The 17317-nt window shown below is 53.5% G+C and overlaps 1 long non-coding RNA gene across 3 annotated transcripts; it reads right to left on the bottom strand.

Moving 5' to 3' along the window:
• Window positions 1-14821: 14821 nt before the first annotated feature.
• On the bottom strand, window positions 14822-16880 carry LOC140699136 (uncharacterized). 3 transcript variants are annotated; one of them, XR_012077142.1, is made up of 4 exons: window positions 16646-16880; window positions 16450-16561; window positions 15479-15597; window positions 14822-15242 (listed from the first exon to the last, which is right to left on the bottom strand). It is a non-coding gene; the product is annotated as an uncharacterized lncRNA (long non-coding RNA). The 3 variants fall into 3 exon arrangements; XR_012077143.1 differs by lacking the exon at window positions 16450-16561; XR_012077141.1 differs by lacking the exon at window positions 16646-16880 and having other exon boundaries at window positions 16450-16636.
• Window positions 16881-17317: the final 437 nt, after the last annotated feature.

Below are 17317 nucleotides of genomic sequence, written 5' to 3' on the forward strand. Positions count from 1 at the left end.
CCTATATACTTGTCATCTTCCCCACTCATTTACTCTGTATCCTGGATATGCGTGGTAGACTGTCCTGTTGTTCAAAATCTCCTCTATGGGAGGATTTATTGGCTGCTCTGATGATGTCATTCCTGGTCACGTGACTTGCTTGGCCCAATGAGATAGGGGTGGGCATGACATAAGCCTCTTCTGAAGGGAAGCTTTAGGGGCCATCACGTGATTCTGGCATGTTTGTTGTTCTCTCTGCCGTGAGAGAGGAGAGTCGCTCCCTCAGCCGGGATCAAGAGAGCTGCAGCCAACCTGCAATACACATGCAGTGTGAGGGGAAAATAACCTTTTGTTGATTTAAGCCTCTGAGATTTTGGGGTCACTTGTTCTGACAGCACATCAACTTAAACTGACTAATACAATACTAACACCAATGTTTCTCAAGTGTGTTTTTTGTTTCACTGGTACAATTTTTTTGGTAGTGCCAATTATGTTTTTCACTGCTTCCAACAGTGGTTTTATTAGAATCACAGACATTAATTCTATTCTGAACCCTAGTTTTCAGTTGATGTAACATGTATATTTGTTTCTCTCTTCGAACACAACTGGTAGCATTTTTGGGAAAATCTTCTTGTGCTCTATGTATGAATCTATTTTAGGGTTGGCCATGACTCTGCTTTTTTTTTTTTTTTTACTTGGATTGAAGAGATTTTATTTTTTTTTTTAAAACTATTTACTCATCTTTACCTTTTTCTGTTGTTCCTTCCTGTTTTGCTGAGGAACCAGTAGACTCCTTGGGGTAGGAAGCTGCATTGTCAGGCTGGAGGGGGACACCCACCCCAGGACCTCGGTTGGCAGTTAAAGTGTGTGATTTGAGGCTGGGCCTGTTTTTCACTCACGGCTTTTGGTCTCCCAGTGATGCTCTTTCTCAGTGATTGCAGACGGTTTTAATTGGATCAGAGGGAGAAAGCCCTTGGCACTGCTCCCCCGCCCTTTGTTTTCCTGGAGATAATCCCTTTAGCTGCCTGGAGCCGGCTCTTATGCCACCTTCTCACCTGGCCTGCCTCTTCCCAGGGTCCCTCTGGTCCCCTCAGCCATGCCCCCTGGTGAGCGTCTGTGTCCTCTACACCTGGCCTGGTTGTCCCCTTCCAGGCCTTCCCCATAGCACCACTGTCCCTACTGAATTACAGCCCAGGGTGGAACTCAGCTCTCAGTTGATGTCTGGCCCGTTCCCTCCTTATCCTGGGTGTCCCACTGTTAATTCACCCAGCGATGGCCGCATCAGTCTGTTGACTCAAATTCAGCTTAAAGGTGGCTGAACCCAAATCTTTCTTTCACAAGCTTCTCACTGTGTCTTCACCTCTTTTTATGCCTTTGGCCTTCAAAACCTCCAGGCCTCGATCTGTGTCTGTTTGGCTGAATATGGTCCATTGCTCCTTATAACTGAGACCATTTTGGTGCCCAAACACTTCTGTTTGATATTGTAATGATCTCTTCAGAGAGATCAGTAGCAAACAATGTCCTCTGCCACATCATTCATAAAAATGTTGAACAGACAAGTCTTAGGACTGAGCCCTCAGGCACATCACTAGAGACCCTTTGCTGGTTGTTATGAACCATCCTACTTTGGATCTGGTTAGTTTCATCTCTGAATCCACCTAATGGTACTGGCATCTGGCCCACCTCAGTGGACTGTGGAATGCTTCGCTGAAATCCAACCCTACGTCAAAGGCTAAAGGTGTAGACTCTCCAGGTGAGGTCAGTGTTGGGCAAGAAACAGATCTAACATTCCCAAGGGTCATTGGGCAGAGGTGAATGAAGAGGAGCCAGCCAGGGATAAGGAAGCACTCAGGGACTGGCGGTTGCAGGGAGCTGCCCCATCTCTGGGCCTGAAGGGGTGGGGGCAGGGCAGTGTGTGACTGAGCCTGAGAGAAGGAGGCCACAGGGAGAGAGGGGCTGCCCAGGGGGAGCTATGTCCCAGATGGTGGAACACAGGTGCTGCAAATCCCGCTCCACCTCAGCCCTCTGATCGCCTGCTCATGCCTCCCAGCAGCTAAAGCTGAGTAGAAGCCAGGAACCAAGGAAGCCCAGGAGTGGAGTCCCCGGAGGCCAGGCTCACAGGGCACACAGCAGGTGGATCGGGAGGTGCGTGCAGAATAAGCAGCTCACCAGGTCAGGCGGTGCCCGTGTGCGCCTCCACAGCAGTGCAACTAAGCTCCATCTGGTGCAACACACAGTTACTTATAAACATCCCGGACAATCTCGTGAGTCACATGTTTGTTTGGGGGCTGATCCCCCGCAATGGAGAGAGGGCTTCTCTGCCTGTCATCACTTGTGGACTCTCTTGCCAACAAGGTGAATTTAATTGCAGTTGCGGAGATGTGTTGACATTTACATCATTTGGCAAATTAAATGCCTGTGGGAGCTAGCTGGACTGTTCTGAGCCCCTGCTTGGGCCAGACACGGTGGCCTCAGGCTGCCGAGACGGGGAAGAAGAGCAGGCAGAGCCCCCCGGAGTGGGAGGGGCTGGATGGGAGATCATGGAGTTGTCCCTCTGCCCAGGACTGTTCTGAGCAAGACATACAGACATGGTTCACATCCACACATCTGTGGGGCTGGGAGAACCATGTCTGCTTCTGGACAATTTCTGGAGCTGGACAGTTTCTGTTCCATGCCTACTTTCGAAGGAAAGGCAAGGGCGGGTTGTGATCTGAACGATCCTGGTTTCCTCTCTGGGAGCTTTAGTTACTGGCTGTCCTGTACATCCTAGGGGAGATGATAGAGTGGTTAGGGGTGTATAGAATGTAAGGAGCTGAAATGGAGTATGTGTTGGGTGGGCAGAGGAGGTGAGGGCCGTGGGACGCCCCTCAAGTTGTCTGCCAACCTGCCAACGCAGCCCAGCACAGGTGAGCAGACGTGGGCAGCCTCTCCAGCTGCCGTGTCCAGGGCCTCTGCCCAACAGGACCAAATTGAACTCCTATAGGCATGGTGCTGAGGATACCCCAGGACTCCTGGGGGCAATGCAGGACCCCTCTGAGGCCCAAGGCTGGCACTGGTGAAGAAAGCTGGTGACAGCAGGAGAAGGAGGGCCTCCTGAGCCAAGAGTGCTCAAGCCTATCCAGGTGTGCACACGGGTGCAAGGGAGCTCAGCCAAGGCACCCCAGGGTGCAGAGGCCAGGGCAGGTGTCCCTGAAGGAGCTGATGTGTTTGTGTGGGATTAACCTAAGCTGTGAAGCGAGTAGATAATTTGTACTAATCATTAATTTTAAAGTATAAATGCAGTATAATTATACGGCAGAGCTTTTGAAATAGGAAGGCAAGAGAAGACAGATTCTTACCATACAGCCTAACCCCACCAGCTTACATTTGGGCTTATTTCCTTCCAGGCCTTTCTCAGGTAATTGCAATTTCTCAGGGAGCAGAGGGCAGGGGTCACAGGGGGGTGACACTTATGTGAGTGGAGGGCCCACGGAGCAGGAGAGAAGCTGGCTACCAAGGACAGGCCTGGCCTTGGGCGTTGGGGGCCAGGCTCAAGCAGAACTTGTCCACAGTGGGTTCCCTCACGTGGCCCACCCTGGGAGCTGGTCCTTATCTGCATCCTTGAGGATCCCTCCTCCCCACCCCCCCATCAATGCAGGTGGCTGTCGATGAGGCAATGAGCCACAGCTAAGCATGTACAACCAGCGTGGGTCCCTCTGCAGCCCAGGCATTCCTGGCTGGGGTGGTGCAGCAGGTGTGGGTCTGGCCAGTGGTTCCCTGGGCAGTTTTGTGGCCTAGGTGGGGCCTGTCGGACATCAGACAGGTGGTGGCCAGTCTCAGGTGCTGGGTGGCTCTGCCGGCAGCACAGCTGGGGCCTCATTGGGCCCTGTCTTCCCTTCCCAAGAAGCACACAGCCCAGAACATGGCTCTCAGCTGCAGCTGCATGTTAGAGTCACCTGGGAACTTGTCAAATCAGTGACCCCCGGGTCCTCCATGCTGGGGGTGCAACCTGGCTGTCAGGGTTTTTGCAAGCTCCCAAAGGTGATTCTAAAGAACAGCCATTGTGGTTCTCAGATTTCATGTGCATCAGAATCATCTGGAAATCTTGCTAAAAACACAAATTACAGGGCCCCACTTCAAAAGTTTTGTTTCATCAGATTTGGGTCGGGCTAAGAATTTACAAGCAGTTGAACTTTGACAAGTTTCCAGGAAATACTGAAGCTGTTGATCTGGGGACCATACTTTGAGAACTGCTGGCTTAGAGGAAGGTGACTGCTGGAAGTCCTGGTATTTCTGGGTGGTGAGGGTAGGTATCACCCCTCCTGGGTGGTGAGGGCAGGTGTTGGCTGCCATGGAGAGGTGGTGAGAGAAGATGTTTGTCAAAGATGGGGAGGGAAGAGGTTGGCTGTCACAGGTGGTGAGGGAAGTAAGCAGGAAATGTGTTTGCCGTGACACGCAGGGAGGTGGTGCAGGAAGGTGTTGGCTGACACAGGGAGCAGAGGAGGGTGCTGGCTGGTATCAGGTGAGGAAAGCTGTAGGTAGCTGTAGGTATAGGAGGCAAAGAGCAGTGCTGGCTGTGACAGGGGGTGAAGGAAGGTGTCAGCATTAGTGAATGATGGATGAGGAAAGCTGGTGGCTTTCTGTAGAGCTGGCGAGGGCGGCACTGCTGTTGTGGGTAGAGAGGGAAGGTATTGGGTCACCAGGTGGTGAGGAAGGTGCTGGTGTCACACATGTGACACGAGGGAACTGCTGTCAGTTACAGGTGGAGAGGAAGGTGCTGGCCTAGAAGGCAGTGGACCTCCGAGGCCTCCAGTAGGAAGGGTGCATTTGGAGGGAGAGTTGTGACAGTTGGGTGGGAGATGGCAGTGAGTGTGGGGCTCTGTGGTGCTTTGCACAATAGTCCGCTGCCCGTAAATAATGCATCGTCCACCAAAGGCTGGCCCCAGGAAGCATAACTTCCTGGCACACATGCAGGGGGCACATTTCAATGCAGAAACCACATGAAGAGCACGTCCTTAGCTCTGTCTTTTATCATCATTTTCCAATCGAGAATCACAGCAGCCTGGGTCCTGGGGCTCCAGCCTGGTGTCTTTGGGGGAAACAATTTTCCCAGGAGCAGGCGGCAAAGATGCCAGATTTGGAGCCCGGTCTTTGGAGATGGCAACACGCAGATGAACCATTCTTGGGGGAAAAGACAGAGCTGTCAGCCGGGCTGAGTCTGATGGCTCTTGTTTCTATAGCTACAGTAAATGTAATCACCAAAGAGTAACCCTTTGCGGATTCCCTCGTAACCTCAGATAGTTAATGACATTTACTGGGTCTAGCAATCTGGGACAAAATGCTCATTTTGAATTTAACATGAGTAATGCCATTTTCCGTCTTAGTCAAGTACTTTGTGTCATAAAAGAGTTATCTGCACAGAGCCCCCAGCCCTTTCAGTAAGCACATCACAAACACCATCACCACTTATTTTCAGGATGAAAGATGTGGTAAAGCCCAGAGAAGCAGTTCTCCTTCACATTTACGATGCTTCTCGGAGACTCAGCAAACTCGATGTGAGATCATCACGGAGGTGATTCTGACCGCGCACGGATATCTCACACGTAGCTGGAGGCCCCCCAGCTCCGGAGATGGTGATGTTATCTCAGGCAGCACAAATTGTTTACATACATCCTTCCACCACCCAGCCACATGTCAGACGGTGTCACTTGGCTACCAGCACAGATGACGGATGCTGCGTGTCTTTGGTCCAGGAAAATGGAAGTCACTGACTGCAGCTTGTTAGTGGGGAGACGTGTTTCCTCTCTGTTCCTGGAGACATTAAGCATTTGCACACCAAATTGGAGTTGGTGCCAAAACACATGTGCGTTTGTTCATCCATTTTTTCATGCCGCATCAATAATCCTGTGTGTGCAGTGTGGTGGGGGCTCTGATGGAGGGGTCCCAGGAGTGCTGGGGCCAGAGCTAACATGAGATGAGGGAGACACCTGGAGTGCCTGGCAGAGGGCTGGGGTCCAGGCAGGTCCTTGGGGAAGGTGTCATTCAACCAGGGGCTGAGTGGATGTGAAGGAGCTGGGCTGCCGGGGGCTGATGGAAGACACTCCAGACTGAGCAGGCTAGTGGTGCTTTTCTTGGCCAAGTCTAAGGTCTCTGGCTGGAAGGAAGACCGACATCTCCCTGCCTGCCCTTGGGCTCATCACTACTTTAGAGGCCAGTGGGATGGAGGGAAGAGCCCCAGTGGGCCTGGGCTCTACACCCGACTCTGCCCCTCAGTAGCAGGGTCACTTCAGGTCAGGCCAGAGTCTCAGTGTCCCCAGGGATAAAGTACAGACACTCAGATCTACCTCCTGGAGCGGTAGTGACGATGACATGGAACAGCACACCGAGATGCAGGTGCCACTTCAGGTCTTGTTCAAGGTACCTCATTTAGGCAGTGGGAGCACCCATCAGGATGTGCACCGGGGAAGTTTGTGCTCTCAGAGCTTCCAGGACAGACCTTGGCCTAGCTGGACCTAGAGAAGCCTCAGCAGGTGCCTGGCCTTGAGCCGCCTCCCAGCTGCGGAGGTGTGTGGAAGACTTGAGTCCGTGCCAGGTGTCTGTGCTACCTTGATCCCTGGTGATACCTTGAGGGACCACGGCAGCTGCTGGGTGACTGAGGCCTGTTTCACTCTAGCTGCTGCCCCGTCCTGGCTCTGACTCTTGCAGGCAATGATTGGCAGACAAATTCCAAATTGCACCTTTGGGGAAGGTGCTCCTGGCTCCTGGATTGAGCAGATTTAGGTGACAGTGCCCACCCCTGACTCCAGACCTGCAGGCCAATCCATCTGGGGCCTGACATGCTGGGGAGCTGAGCAGAAGGATGCAAATCTAGGATTTTCTAAGGACAACTGGGTGGTGGCCCTGCAAGGCTTGGAGGTACCCGCTCCTGGCAAAGGTTAGGGGCCTGTGAGCTGCAGGTGTGGGGACTGGCTGCAGCCATGAAGCTGTGTAATTTGGTGTAATTTTGTCCTATTGTATATAAAAGTTTCTAAGGATTCTTGTTTTAATTCAAGTATAGTTGATTGACATTATGTTAGCTTCAGGCGTACAGCACAGTAACTCAATATTTTTATAGATTATATTCTATTTGAAGTTATTATAAAATATTGGCTATCTTCCCTATGCTGTACAGTATGTCCTTATGACTTATTTCATGCATAGTAGTTTGTGCCTCCTAATCCTTCACCCCTATATTGACCTCCCCTTCTCTCTCTTCATTGGCAACCACTCGTTTGTTCTCTATATCTGTAAAGTACACACGATTTTTAAACGATCCTTGGACAAGCCTGCTGAGTGTCCTGAGGGGGAGCTGAGAGGCAGCACATTTGCATAAGGAGCTGGATCTGTAGAGAAAGTCGGAGGCTCGGTGCCCCCGCGCTGCTCACTGAGAGCATTTCCCTTTGCCCACAAGACACCCCAATGCCAAGGGCTCCCCACACCACTCTTCTTCGGGAAGGCTGTGCACTGAGAACGTAACCGTGGAAACAAAGGGGCTGCTCAAGCAGCAGGAGGGAAAGCTTAATGCTGGAGGGATGCTGGAGAGGTCACCTCGTCCACCCCTGTGCCTCTGCCCTGCATGCCCTCAACAGAGAGAAATGCACCATATTTGCAGCTTGGTGGAGCTTTGTCTGCCGTGGAGGGAATCTTGGCCCTGGGAGAGAGTGTCCGTATTGGCTCCTGCCCTTGCATCTTCTTCATGTGGTATTCTTGTTGGACCTCTTCATCCATCCATTCAGGCCATCATTCATTCATCCATTTTTGCATTTATTCATTCATTCATTCATTCATCCATGCATCCTTTCGTGCAGTCATTCATTCATCCGTATGTTCATGCATTCATTCATCAAACACTGATGAGGCTCTCTGTGAGCCCCATCTGGTAACTGGGGATTGGAAGGATCTAGTATGGGAAGACAGACATACAAGCAAACATGCATAAGAGGACCTGGAGGCCTGGTGATTGGGTGGCAATTGGAGACTTTCTCAAGGAGCACATGCTTGGGTTGAGTCTGGAATTAAAGGCCGATTTATCACTGCAAAGCGGTGGTTGAGGTGAAGGAGTTCCAGGCAGAGGGGACCGCCTGGGCTAATGCCTTGGGTTCTGGAACAGCTTTCTCCTCTCCTTGTGGGGAGGAGGAGGAGGTGGGTGGAGAAATGTAGGTGAGTCGGGATCAGTGGGGGACAGATGGAGGTAGAGGGCAGTGGGAGGAGAGGCAGGGTGGTTGGCAAGATCCTCAACAAAGGTGTTAGCTATTGACCTTTTGGCCTGAGGGCTAAGCAGGGGGCACAGTCAGATCAGTGTTCAGTTACTTCTGTCTGATGTCAGAGACTGGAGAGGGTGGGAGGCATAGGGATGGGGGAGGATCTGACTCAAGGCCAGAGGAGGGGGCCTTAAAGGTCAGGCCTGCGGTGACCCCAGCTGGCCTGTAGTGGCCTAATGCTGGGCCCTCTCCTGCCTTCCAGTCCCATCCCCAGTGCACAGGTCCTACTGTCAGGCAGGGGCCCCCTGGGGACTCCCCTCCCCACCTCCTAAGGAATAGGGGAGGCCTTAGTAGGGGACCCTCTCTTCATCTGGTGACATCGTGGTAGTCAGAAGAGGAAGGTATTTGGGGACAGGAGGGTTTTCTGGGGGCCCTGTGTCAGGCCTTAGGCCCCTTGAGGTCTCGGCCCCTCCTGCAGAGCTGGGCAGGTGTCAGGGAGACCAGAGCCTTCCCCTGAGGAGGTGAGGGTGGGTGTGACTTCATTTCCTCGTTCCTGCAAACTGCCTCGGCCTGCGAGCTGATGGGATTGCTCTGCCTCCTTCAGTCCTGACAGCAGCTGGAGAGTGGGGACTGTCACACCCGGAGACAATCCGATTGAGATGCTGATTTATCCCAGGTTATAGGACCCGCAAAGAAGGTAAAGATTTCTTCCAAGTCTGCTAATTCCAAACAAAGCCCATGGGTGTTTTTGGGTGATTCCTGTAATATTGTTGTTTTAGCCCAGGCAGCATCCCCTCCCCTGCTGCCCTCCTCCCAGTTTGGTTCCGCAGATCTGCCTGAATATGGCCGCCTGTCTGAGGTGAGGCAACCTCCGGCCTCCTGGAGGGGGTGGGGGTGAAGGTGGGGGAAGGTGACTTTGGCAGAAGCCACCTCATTAGACAGCGCCTTTGCAGCTGAAGCTACTCCTTCTGTGCCGCCTCTATGCTTTGCTCATGGGTTTTGGGGAAGGAGTTTAATAAGCAAGGATGGGGATTCTGTTCATTCTTGGGGAAGTGGGAGACTGTGTGAGGGGTGGGAAGCCCCCTCTATTTGTGGTCCCTGGGTCCAAATATTCATTACTCAGGTTCTAGAAATGGGGTCCAAATTGAGGCCTGAGTCTCCTCAGACTCCTGTTCTGCTCAAAGGAGGAGGTCCAGCTCTGCCCAGCTCTGCCACCTGCTCCCTGGCCAAGCTAGCACTGACCTCACCTGGGCTCTGGGCCAATGCCTGTCCACTGCCCAGCCAAGCCGCGGCCTCTGGGGCAGGACTTGTTGATTGATCACCCATCTCTGCAGAGCTTGTGGTTGGCTGTCAGAGTGGTCAGAACCACATCCCAGACTTGCCCAGAGGGCCTTGTGACCAACAGACACAGCTACCAACTCATGCTCGGTGTTCAGAGGGCCTGGCATCGGGCCCACATTGGTCCTTTCAGACTCTGCCCGGCCCCCTCGAGGGGGGAGTTTGGCCCCATCCCAATTCTCCAGCTTATGGCTTGGTGCTCCTGGGGCCTCCTGGGGCCCAGCCTGTGTTGGTCTCTGCTCTGCCTGATGCCACTTATCCGTTCGCTCTCTGTCCCCTCCCCTTCTCCACCTCAGACTCCAGCTCCTGTGTCTCCCATCATGATCCTCCCACTTTGGAGAGACCCTCAGGGACCAGGCCTGACTGTCCAGGCCCCTTATGGATGGGCCTCTTTTCCTGGCCTGGTGCCCTTGGAGACAGTGTCCAGCCAACCCTTTGGATTTGGGGGCTGGTTGGAGTCTCTTTTTGGTAATTAGTTTGAGTTTATCTGTTCATCCCTCTGTCTGCTTGTCCATCTCTCTATTCTTACATCCTTCCACCCACTCATCCATCTGTCTATCTCTCCATCCATCCATCCATCCATCCATCCAGTCATCCACACAAGTATTTATTGATCCCCACAGGGTTCCAGGCACAGTGCCAGGCACCAGGGACTCTAAAGTAGTTGGGGCCTGTCTACATTGAAGAGGTGAGCCCTTTCCTTGTCTGTGCAGAGGGGCCATCAGTTACCCTCGGGGGCTGTTGAGAGGCCTTATTTAGTGACCCAAGGTTGTCACGGGCTTGATCAGAACTGCTGTCCCAGGGTTCTGAACAGGTGGGCTCATCACACTGGTTACTACTGGAGGCCGTGTGAGCTGGGCATGGAGGGTGGGGCACAGCTCTGGAGAGGTGGTCCCGGTGAGGACACCAAAGCCTGGAATAAGCTTTTGGGTGGTGTCAGGAGGACAAGTGGGTGCTCTGTGCAAGGTGCATGGGGTGGACAGGAGCTCTGGGCAGTGGTGACCCAGCACCCCTGGGAGGAGGGACAGGCCTGGGGGAGGCAGGGGCAGTGGGCTGGTGTGAAGGGCGCTGGGTGGCTGGTGCTGTGGGGGATGTCAGCTAGGGGGACCCTGGGCTCTGAGGCCTTGTGTGGCTGGGAGGACTCAGGTTCCTCCCAGGGTCACACTCCACCATCCTGTGAGCTGGGCCACAGGTGGCCACATTTGACGCACTGTAAGCCAGCAAGGGTCATGGTCAGGAGCGCCCCTCTTGTTCCTTCTGGGGGTGGCTGCAGCTCAGACAGGCCAGGGCTTCTCTCAGTTTCCAAACACACCATCCCTGTCACCAGACAGGCCCCAGGAGAGCAAGGGGACGTAGTCACATCAGGCCTTTAGGAAGCCCAGTTGGTCCAGGAAGCTTCCCTGGGGTCTTTGGCTTTGCCTGAGTGGCCCTGGTCAGAGAGGGTCAGGAAGCATCAGGGCCAGTGAGGAGAGGTGAGGGTAGAGCATCTTCTGACCCTCAGGCTGACCCTGAGCCAAAGCCAGAGAGACGAGGGGTGGGATGGTTCTAGCCAGTCCCGATCTCCAGTGGTGTGCCTTAAGCATCTGATACATGTTAGCTGTGAGTAATAGAGTAAAGCTGATGATAACAGGAGTCATGATAGTGTAATAATGACCCTCGGGAATAGTTGACCATCTGAGGGGAGGGATGGGTGCTGGGATGTGAGCACCTGGGTCGGTAGCATCTTGACCTCCCAGGACAGTCATCCATGTCCTGGGCCCCCTTGCCTGAGGGTTGTCTGTGCCAGCTCCACTGCTGGCAGGTGGATAACATCTCCTGCTCCCTCCCTGGGTGGAGTCAGTCCCGAGAGCCTGGGAGAGGAGCTTCCAGGTGTTGGGAGCTGAACACAAGCCCGTTGGTCAGCCAGGAACCCCTGGCTCTTTGCCAGGCCAGGTTCCTAGTGCCTAAGGTGCCTGCCGTTGCCTTGCGAAGAGAAAGGGAACAATGAAAATGCTGAATCCATGAGACAGGGGACTAATTACCTTGGGTAGCATCAAGCTTCCAATTTTGGGCACGGGTACTCCCTGTAATTTGGGGTATTTAAATATTTATCTGAAACTGAGGGGAAAAAATCTTTTGGGCTGCAAGGCTATTCTGGTAGCAGTGCACTGCGAAATTCATTAAACCATAGTTAATTAGGGGATGAAAGATACATATATAGGTCATTAGTTCAACCCACATAATTTACATCTCTGAGGATATTCTAGTACTAGCTCAGCTCAGGCTCTCAGAAATGCTGTCTTGAAACACAGCCTCTCACTATGGCTGCCTCTGGGATGGTGGGACTAGGGAGGGGGCCATGGCTGCCCTCTGTCTGTCTGTCCGTCCAAGAGAGGGAGGAGGTGCCGTGGGCCTCGCTGCCCCTCCTGTTTCCCACCGGAGCAGGTGTTGGCCTGGCTGGCAGTGCCTCTGCTGCCAGGGATGATAAACGAAGCAGCGCAGCCACCTCACAAGCCACACTGCTTAGCATAATGGTGTGATGTCTGAGCAGATTATAAGCTGTATCGAATCTGGTTCTGAGATCGGGGACATTATTCCCAATTTAATCTGTGGCAGTCAGGAATCAGGGCTGCAGCGTCCAATCCCTGTGTCTCTTCAACAGACTAATAGTGTTTGTTCTGGGGCCTGCCTGGGCCTCTGAGGGGCTGGGGGCTCCCTTGGCCTTGCTGAGCCCCGAGCCCAGCCTTGGACATGCAGCTGATCCCTGCATGGAGGAGAAGAGTCTGCTCTTCCCTGAGACCCCTCCTACAAGTCTGAGGCTACGATGGGATTACTGACATTGCGGAGGGTTCCCATTTAGTCAGCTATCTCTGGTGGGGAGCTGGGAGAAGGTGGTGTTGGTAGAAAGTGAGGTTGGTTCAGAAAAATGTCCTGTCTTGGTGGCACCACCCAGTGCTCACCCTGATTATGTCTGCAAGTTGGGAATAGAGACATGGAGAGAAAGGGAGGAGCCGTGAGTATGTCTGTGCTCATGTGCAGAGGGATGGCCGTGAGGGAAGGTGTGGCCCCTGTTCCACCCTGGCATCTGCCCGCGTTGTGCCAGGGGCCATGAGTGAAAGGAGAGTGATGGTCATCAGACTTGAGGGTGGGAATCCCGCATCAGCTAGCCAATGGCTGTGTATTTTTGGTAGGTAACTCTCACCTACAAGCCTTGGATTCCACATCTGCAAACTGGTAGCAATATCCTTAATTCAGAGGCTACATTTGAGAATTAAGGGAGATAATGCATTCAAAGCTCTTTCTCCATAGCCTAGCATAGAGCAACTGCTCAACAGTGTTAGCTCTTTTCATCATTATTTTGTGTTACCTGACCTCTCTGAGCCTCAGGTCCGTCATCTGCTAAATGAGGTTAACGCTACCTGGCTCACAGGGTGGTGTGCAGAGCTGAGCACCCACCGATGCCTGGCACACAGGACCCAGCAGGCCTGGTGGCCTGGGGGCCATGTGGATGGAAGTGGAACGGTGGGTGAAGGCCAGCAGTGTTTGGTTCCCCAGCCTGTGGTGGGGCTCTGGAGTGACTGAACCCCTAAAGGGTCCACCTGAGGACACCTGACTCCATCTCAGCCTCCCCCAGTGGAGACCTGCCCCACTGAGCTGTGGTCTTTCAAGCCAGACCTCCTCTTCTTCCTTGGGGGTGGTGCCTGTTCCTGACAGCACTACATCTGTGCTGGGTCTTTTGCTACAGACCACAAGCTCCACCATAGCAGCGCTGGCACCAAGAGTGACAGGTGACATGCACTGTGCTTGTGCCCTGTGATGGGCACTGTTCCTGGGACTGACATCCTCACCTTCACCCTGGGAAGTGGGCACCCATAAGACCTCTGTTTTACAGTTGAGGTCCAAGGAGCTTGAGCCTGGCCCCAGGCCATGCCAGTGGTGGGGAGAGCATGTGCAGGACTGGGTGAAAGGCCGTGTCCAGCTGTCCATTGACTATCAGGGTCAGATCCCCACCCTGCCACTTATCACTGTGACTATGGGCAAGTCATCTGTGCCTGAGCTTGCTTATCTGTGACCTGGGGTGTCATCATTTGGAGAGGATGGGGTGAGTTCACCCAGGTAAAACACCCACATCAGGCTCACGGAGAGCTCTGGTTATTGGTGGGGGTAGGGGATGGGCAAGTTTGTTCCTGGCGAAGGCCTCTCAGAAGAGGGGGCCTGGAGCTGGTGCTGAGGTCTTGGGGCAGCATGGGCTGCCTCCATCACTGAGGAGCCTCCCAGGCACCAGCCCTGCTCTCTGTCAGCTGTCTTCCCCATACGTACCTGTGGAAGTGATCCAAGGAGGACTGAACCAGGGCCTGCAGTGGGAGGCTTCCCACGAGGCGTCCCTCCTCTGACAGGCGGGCAGGCAGCTCCAGGACTGCCCTTCTCCCCCCACCCCCCACTCCCTCCTGGAAGTGGAAGTGTGCTGGGCCTCTGCTTGGCTGACCAGCAGCCTGGCTCCCTGGGGCCCTCAGGGACCATGTTGGGGTGGGGAGGAAGTCTCCTGTCCCTTTATGCCCTTCTCGGTGTCATGTGGGTTCTTGCCTCAAACACTCCCTCTGTGACCCACAAACTAACTGCAATTCCCTGGCCCGCCACTGTATTCCTGGCTCCGGGGCCTTGCACACGCTCTTCCTTCTGCCTGGATTTCTGATTCTGTTCTTTACTTGGTGAATAGAGCTCAGCTTTCAGAGCTCAGATCTTGCTTTTAGAAACCCCCAGCCCCCGCCAGGCAGGGTCATTGCCTACATCAGACTCCAGCGTGTATCCAGAACCTGGCACAGGGCTTGGCACATAGTAGATGCTCAACAAAGATTTGTGCAATTGAATTAGTGCACACTGTTCACTGAGTCACTTCTCTGTTGGCTCCATGTGAGCCCCTGAGGCAGATTCCCTTCCTTGAGGGTGGGGGCTGCCTGATCCCCCTGTCCAGGGATCTAGCATGGGCATCAGCACATGAGAAGCACTTCCTGAAGATCTCTGCAACCCAGCAAGGGACCACCCCCCAGGCTCTGGCCAGACTGGGCCACGTGTCCTCAAGCTCCTGGAAGGACATCTGCCTGCTGGTGCTGGCTTCCCCAGGGCAGTGGCCAGGGGTTGGCACCAGCAAGACTTTGAGTAGGAACTTGCATTTAAACACTCACAACTAATTAATTATATTGTGGACTTGAGACTCATTCCCGTTACTCACTGATGAGAAAATTAAAGACCTACTGATACTGTGATAATCAATTGAAAAAAAACTGGAAATAACTATGCAAGCTCTCTCTGGGGTTAAGTTGGTGCTGTTAACTCCCCAATAGTTAGATTGTAATGAAGAGCCCTGAGGAAGGGGACTGAGGGCTAGCCAAGGCCTGGGGACCCTGGTTGTCCATCAAGGATCCCCCCTTGCAGGCTGGTGATGGTAGTTTTTCTGGTCCTGTTGCCTGGACTTCAGCATCAGACTGTCTCCTCACGTGGATCTGTAAGATATGGTATCCACTCAGGCTGCAGGAATTCAGGGACCCGAGGGGCCTGACTTCGCCTGGCAAGTGGTGTTTGGAGGTGCTCAGTGGAAGGAAGGACACCTTCCATGCCTTTCCACGTGGTGCGATGCTGCTTTGCACCTGGCCCTCCTGCCGCTCTGTGCTTTGGGCTCCCGGAGGCTGGTCTGGGGCTCTCATCTTCTTGCTTCTGAAGCATGAAGGCCTGGGGAGGGGCACAGGTGAGCCACAGCTTGGTGGCGGGCTTGATGCTGTGGCTGGGATGTCGGAACACTCTGGTTGCTGCCCTGATGTGTCCTGCCAGGTGGGGAACCCCGGGCCAGCATGACCCTGGAGCTGGAGGGAGCCACGATTACCTCCTTGACTTCTAGGCCCATGTGCAACCCCCTTAAAGGCCTCACTGATGACCTCAGAACCCCAAGAAATCTTTGGGAGCCATACCTTGCTACCTCAGGTGGTGCCTTTAGGTGTTCTTTACGCCCAGGCAAGAGACCTGAGGACACATTTGGGGTCTTCATCTCCAGAGGGCCCTTTTGCCTGTGTCCAGACTCACTGACCAGCTACAAAAAGAAAGAAACTGATTCACAAAGAATAATTGTGATCTGAGGACAAACCCCAGACCCAGAGTCCAAGGCAGAGTCAGGACTTGAACTTCCCAGATGAGCCAGGTAGTCCAGATGTCAGTGAGTAACAGCTCACATTTGTCCAGCCCTCACTCTGAGCTGGGCACTGTGTAAGCACCTTAACTGCACCAGCTCACTTCATCATTAATAGGGCAACCCTTCGAGATGGGTTCATGCTATCCTTGTTTTACAGACAAGAAAATTATGGCTCAGAGAATTAAAGGGACTTGTTCCAGGCCATATGGCTGGTGAGTAGGGGGTTGGCCAGGTCTGATTCCCAAAGCCCAGGTGTCACAGCTCTGCTCACAGCCTCACGGTCTTCATGGTAAAGCTGTGGGGAGCGAACACTGCAGGTAGACTCTTTTCTTGATGCATAAGAACTTACTGAAGCATTGTTAGTAACAGCAGACATTGCCAACAACTTAAATGTCCCTCCCTTAGCAGATTGGTTACATATATTAGGATACATACATTTAATGGAAAATTGTGGTTCTTCATGTATTAAGAGGCCATAGTTCCAACACACGGTACTGTTAGCTCACGAAAGCAAAGCGAGAACAGTGACATGAGTATTGCTCTGTGTAAAAGCAAGCTCAGCCGTGTGTATTTGAGTACACACACACAGACCTAAGGAAGCGCTGTGCTAGGGAGGGAGGCACAATGACTTGAGACAAGGATGGAGATATATTTTTCACTGCAGATTTCTAAATACCTCTTAAGTTTTGTGTCAAGTGCAAAGAAAGAAGTAAATAAAAAAGGAAATGTGAGTTTTCATCCTTTCCTACTTACTGCCCATGCTGACTTCTCTGAGCTTCTGCTTCCTCATCTAAGGAACAGGGATGGTCTTTTCTGAGCTGCAGAGTAAAACCCTGCAGAGTTCCTGGCACATGGCAAGTAGTCTCTATGATAATAACAAATCACACTAGGCCAGGGAGGAGGCTGGGCAAGGGAGCGAGGGAGGGGCACGCGGGGCGCGGACACTCACCACATCATGCCGGAGGAGTCCTCGCCCGTGAGGTTGCTGGAGCGCGGCCCCGCGGCGACCAGCTCGGGGCCCGCGCCTGCCGCCGCCGCAGCCGCCGCCGCCGCGCGCGCTGAGCTCAATGTTTCGCGGCCGCCGCTCGGCCCGCGCTGGGCCTCCCGGAGGGACCGCGCGGCCGCAGCCGCTGCAGCCGCCGCCTCGGGAGAGCTGCTGAGCGGCGGAACCGCCCGCCGCTCGGACCAACTGCCAGCAGCCGCTCGCCTGCCTGGCCAACGGAGGGCGGGTGGCGGAGGGAGGGGCCCGGCCTAGGAAGGCTCCGGGGCGGGGCCGGGCAGCGAGCGCGCCGATTGGCTCCTGTGGCCCAGGGGCGGGGCTGCGCCCTTAGGATAGACACGTGTGTGAACTGGTGTCCACATAATTTGCATTCTTTTTTTTCTGTTAGGAATAATTTTGCTGTGAACATGTGTATACCAGTTTTGTGAGGATCTATATTTTCATTTCTCACAGCTATCTGCCTGAGATTGTCACGGCTGGGTTATAAGGAAACTCTATGGCCTTTTTAGAAACTGCCCGTTTCCCAAGTGGCTGCACGATTTTATATATTTCCACTAGTAGACTATGAGGGTTTCAGGTTATCTCTAAATTATAGCCAACATCTGTTACCATCTGTCTTTT

This window comes from Vicugna pacos, chromosome 11 (genome assembly GCF_048564905.1).
Source record: "Vicugna pacos chromosome 11, VicPac4, whole genome shotgun sequence".
In the NCBI taxonomy this organism is placed as follows: Eukaryota; Metazoa; Chordata; class Mammalia; order Artiodactyla; family Camelidae; genus Vicugna; species Vicugna pacos.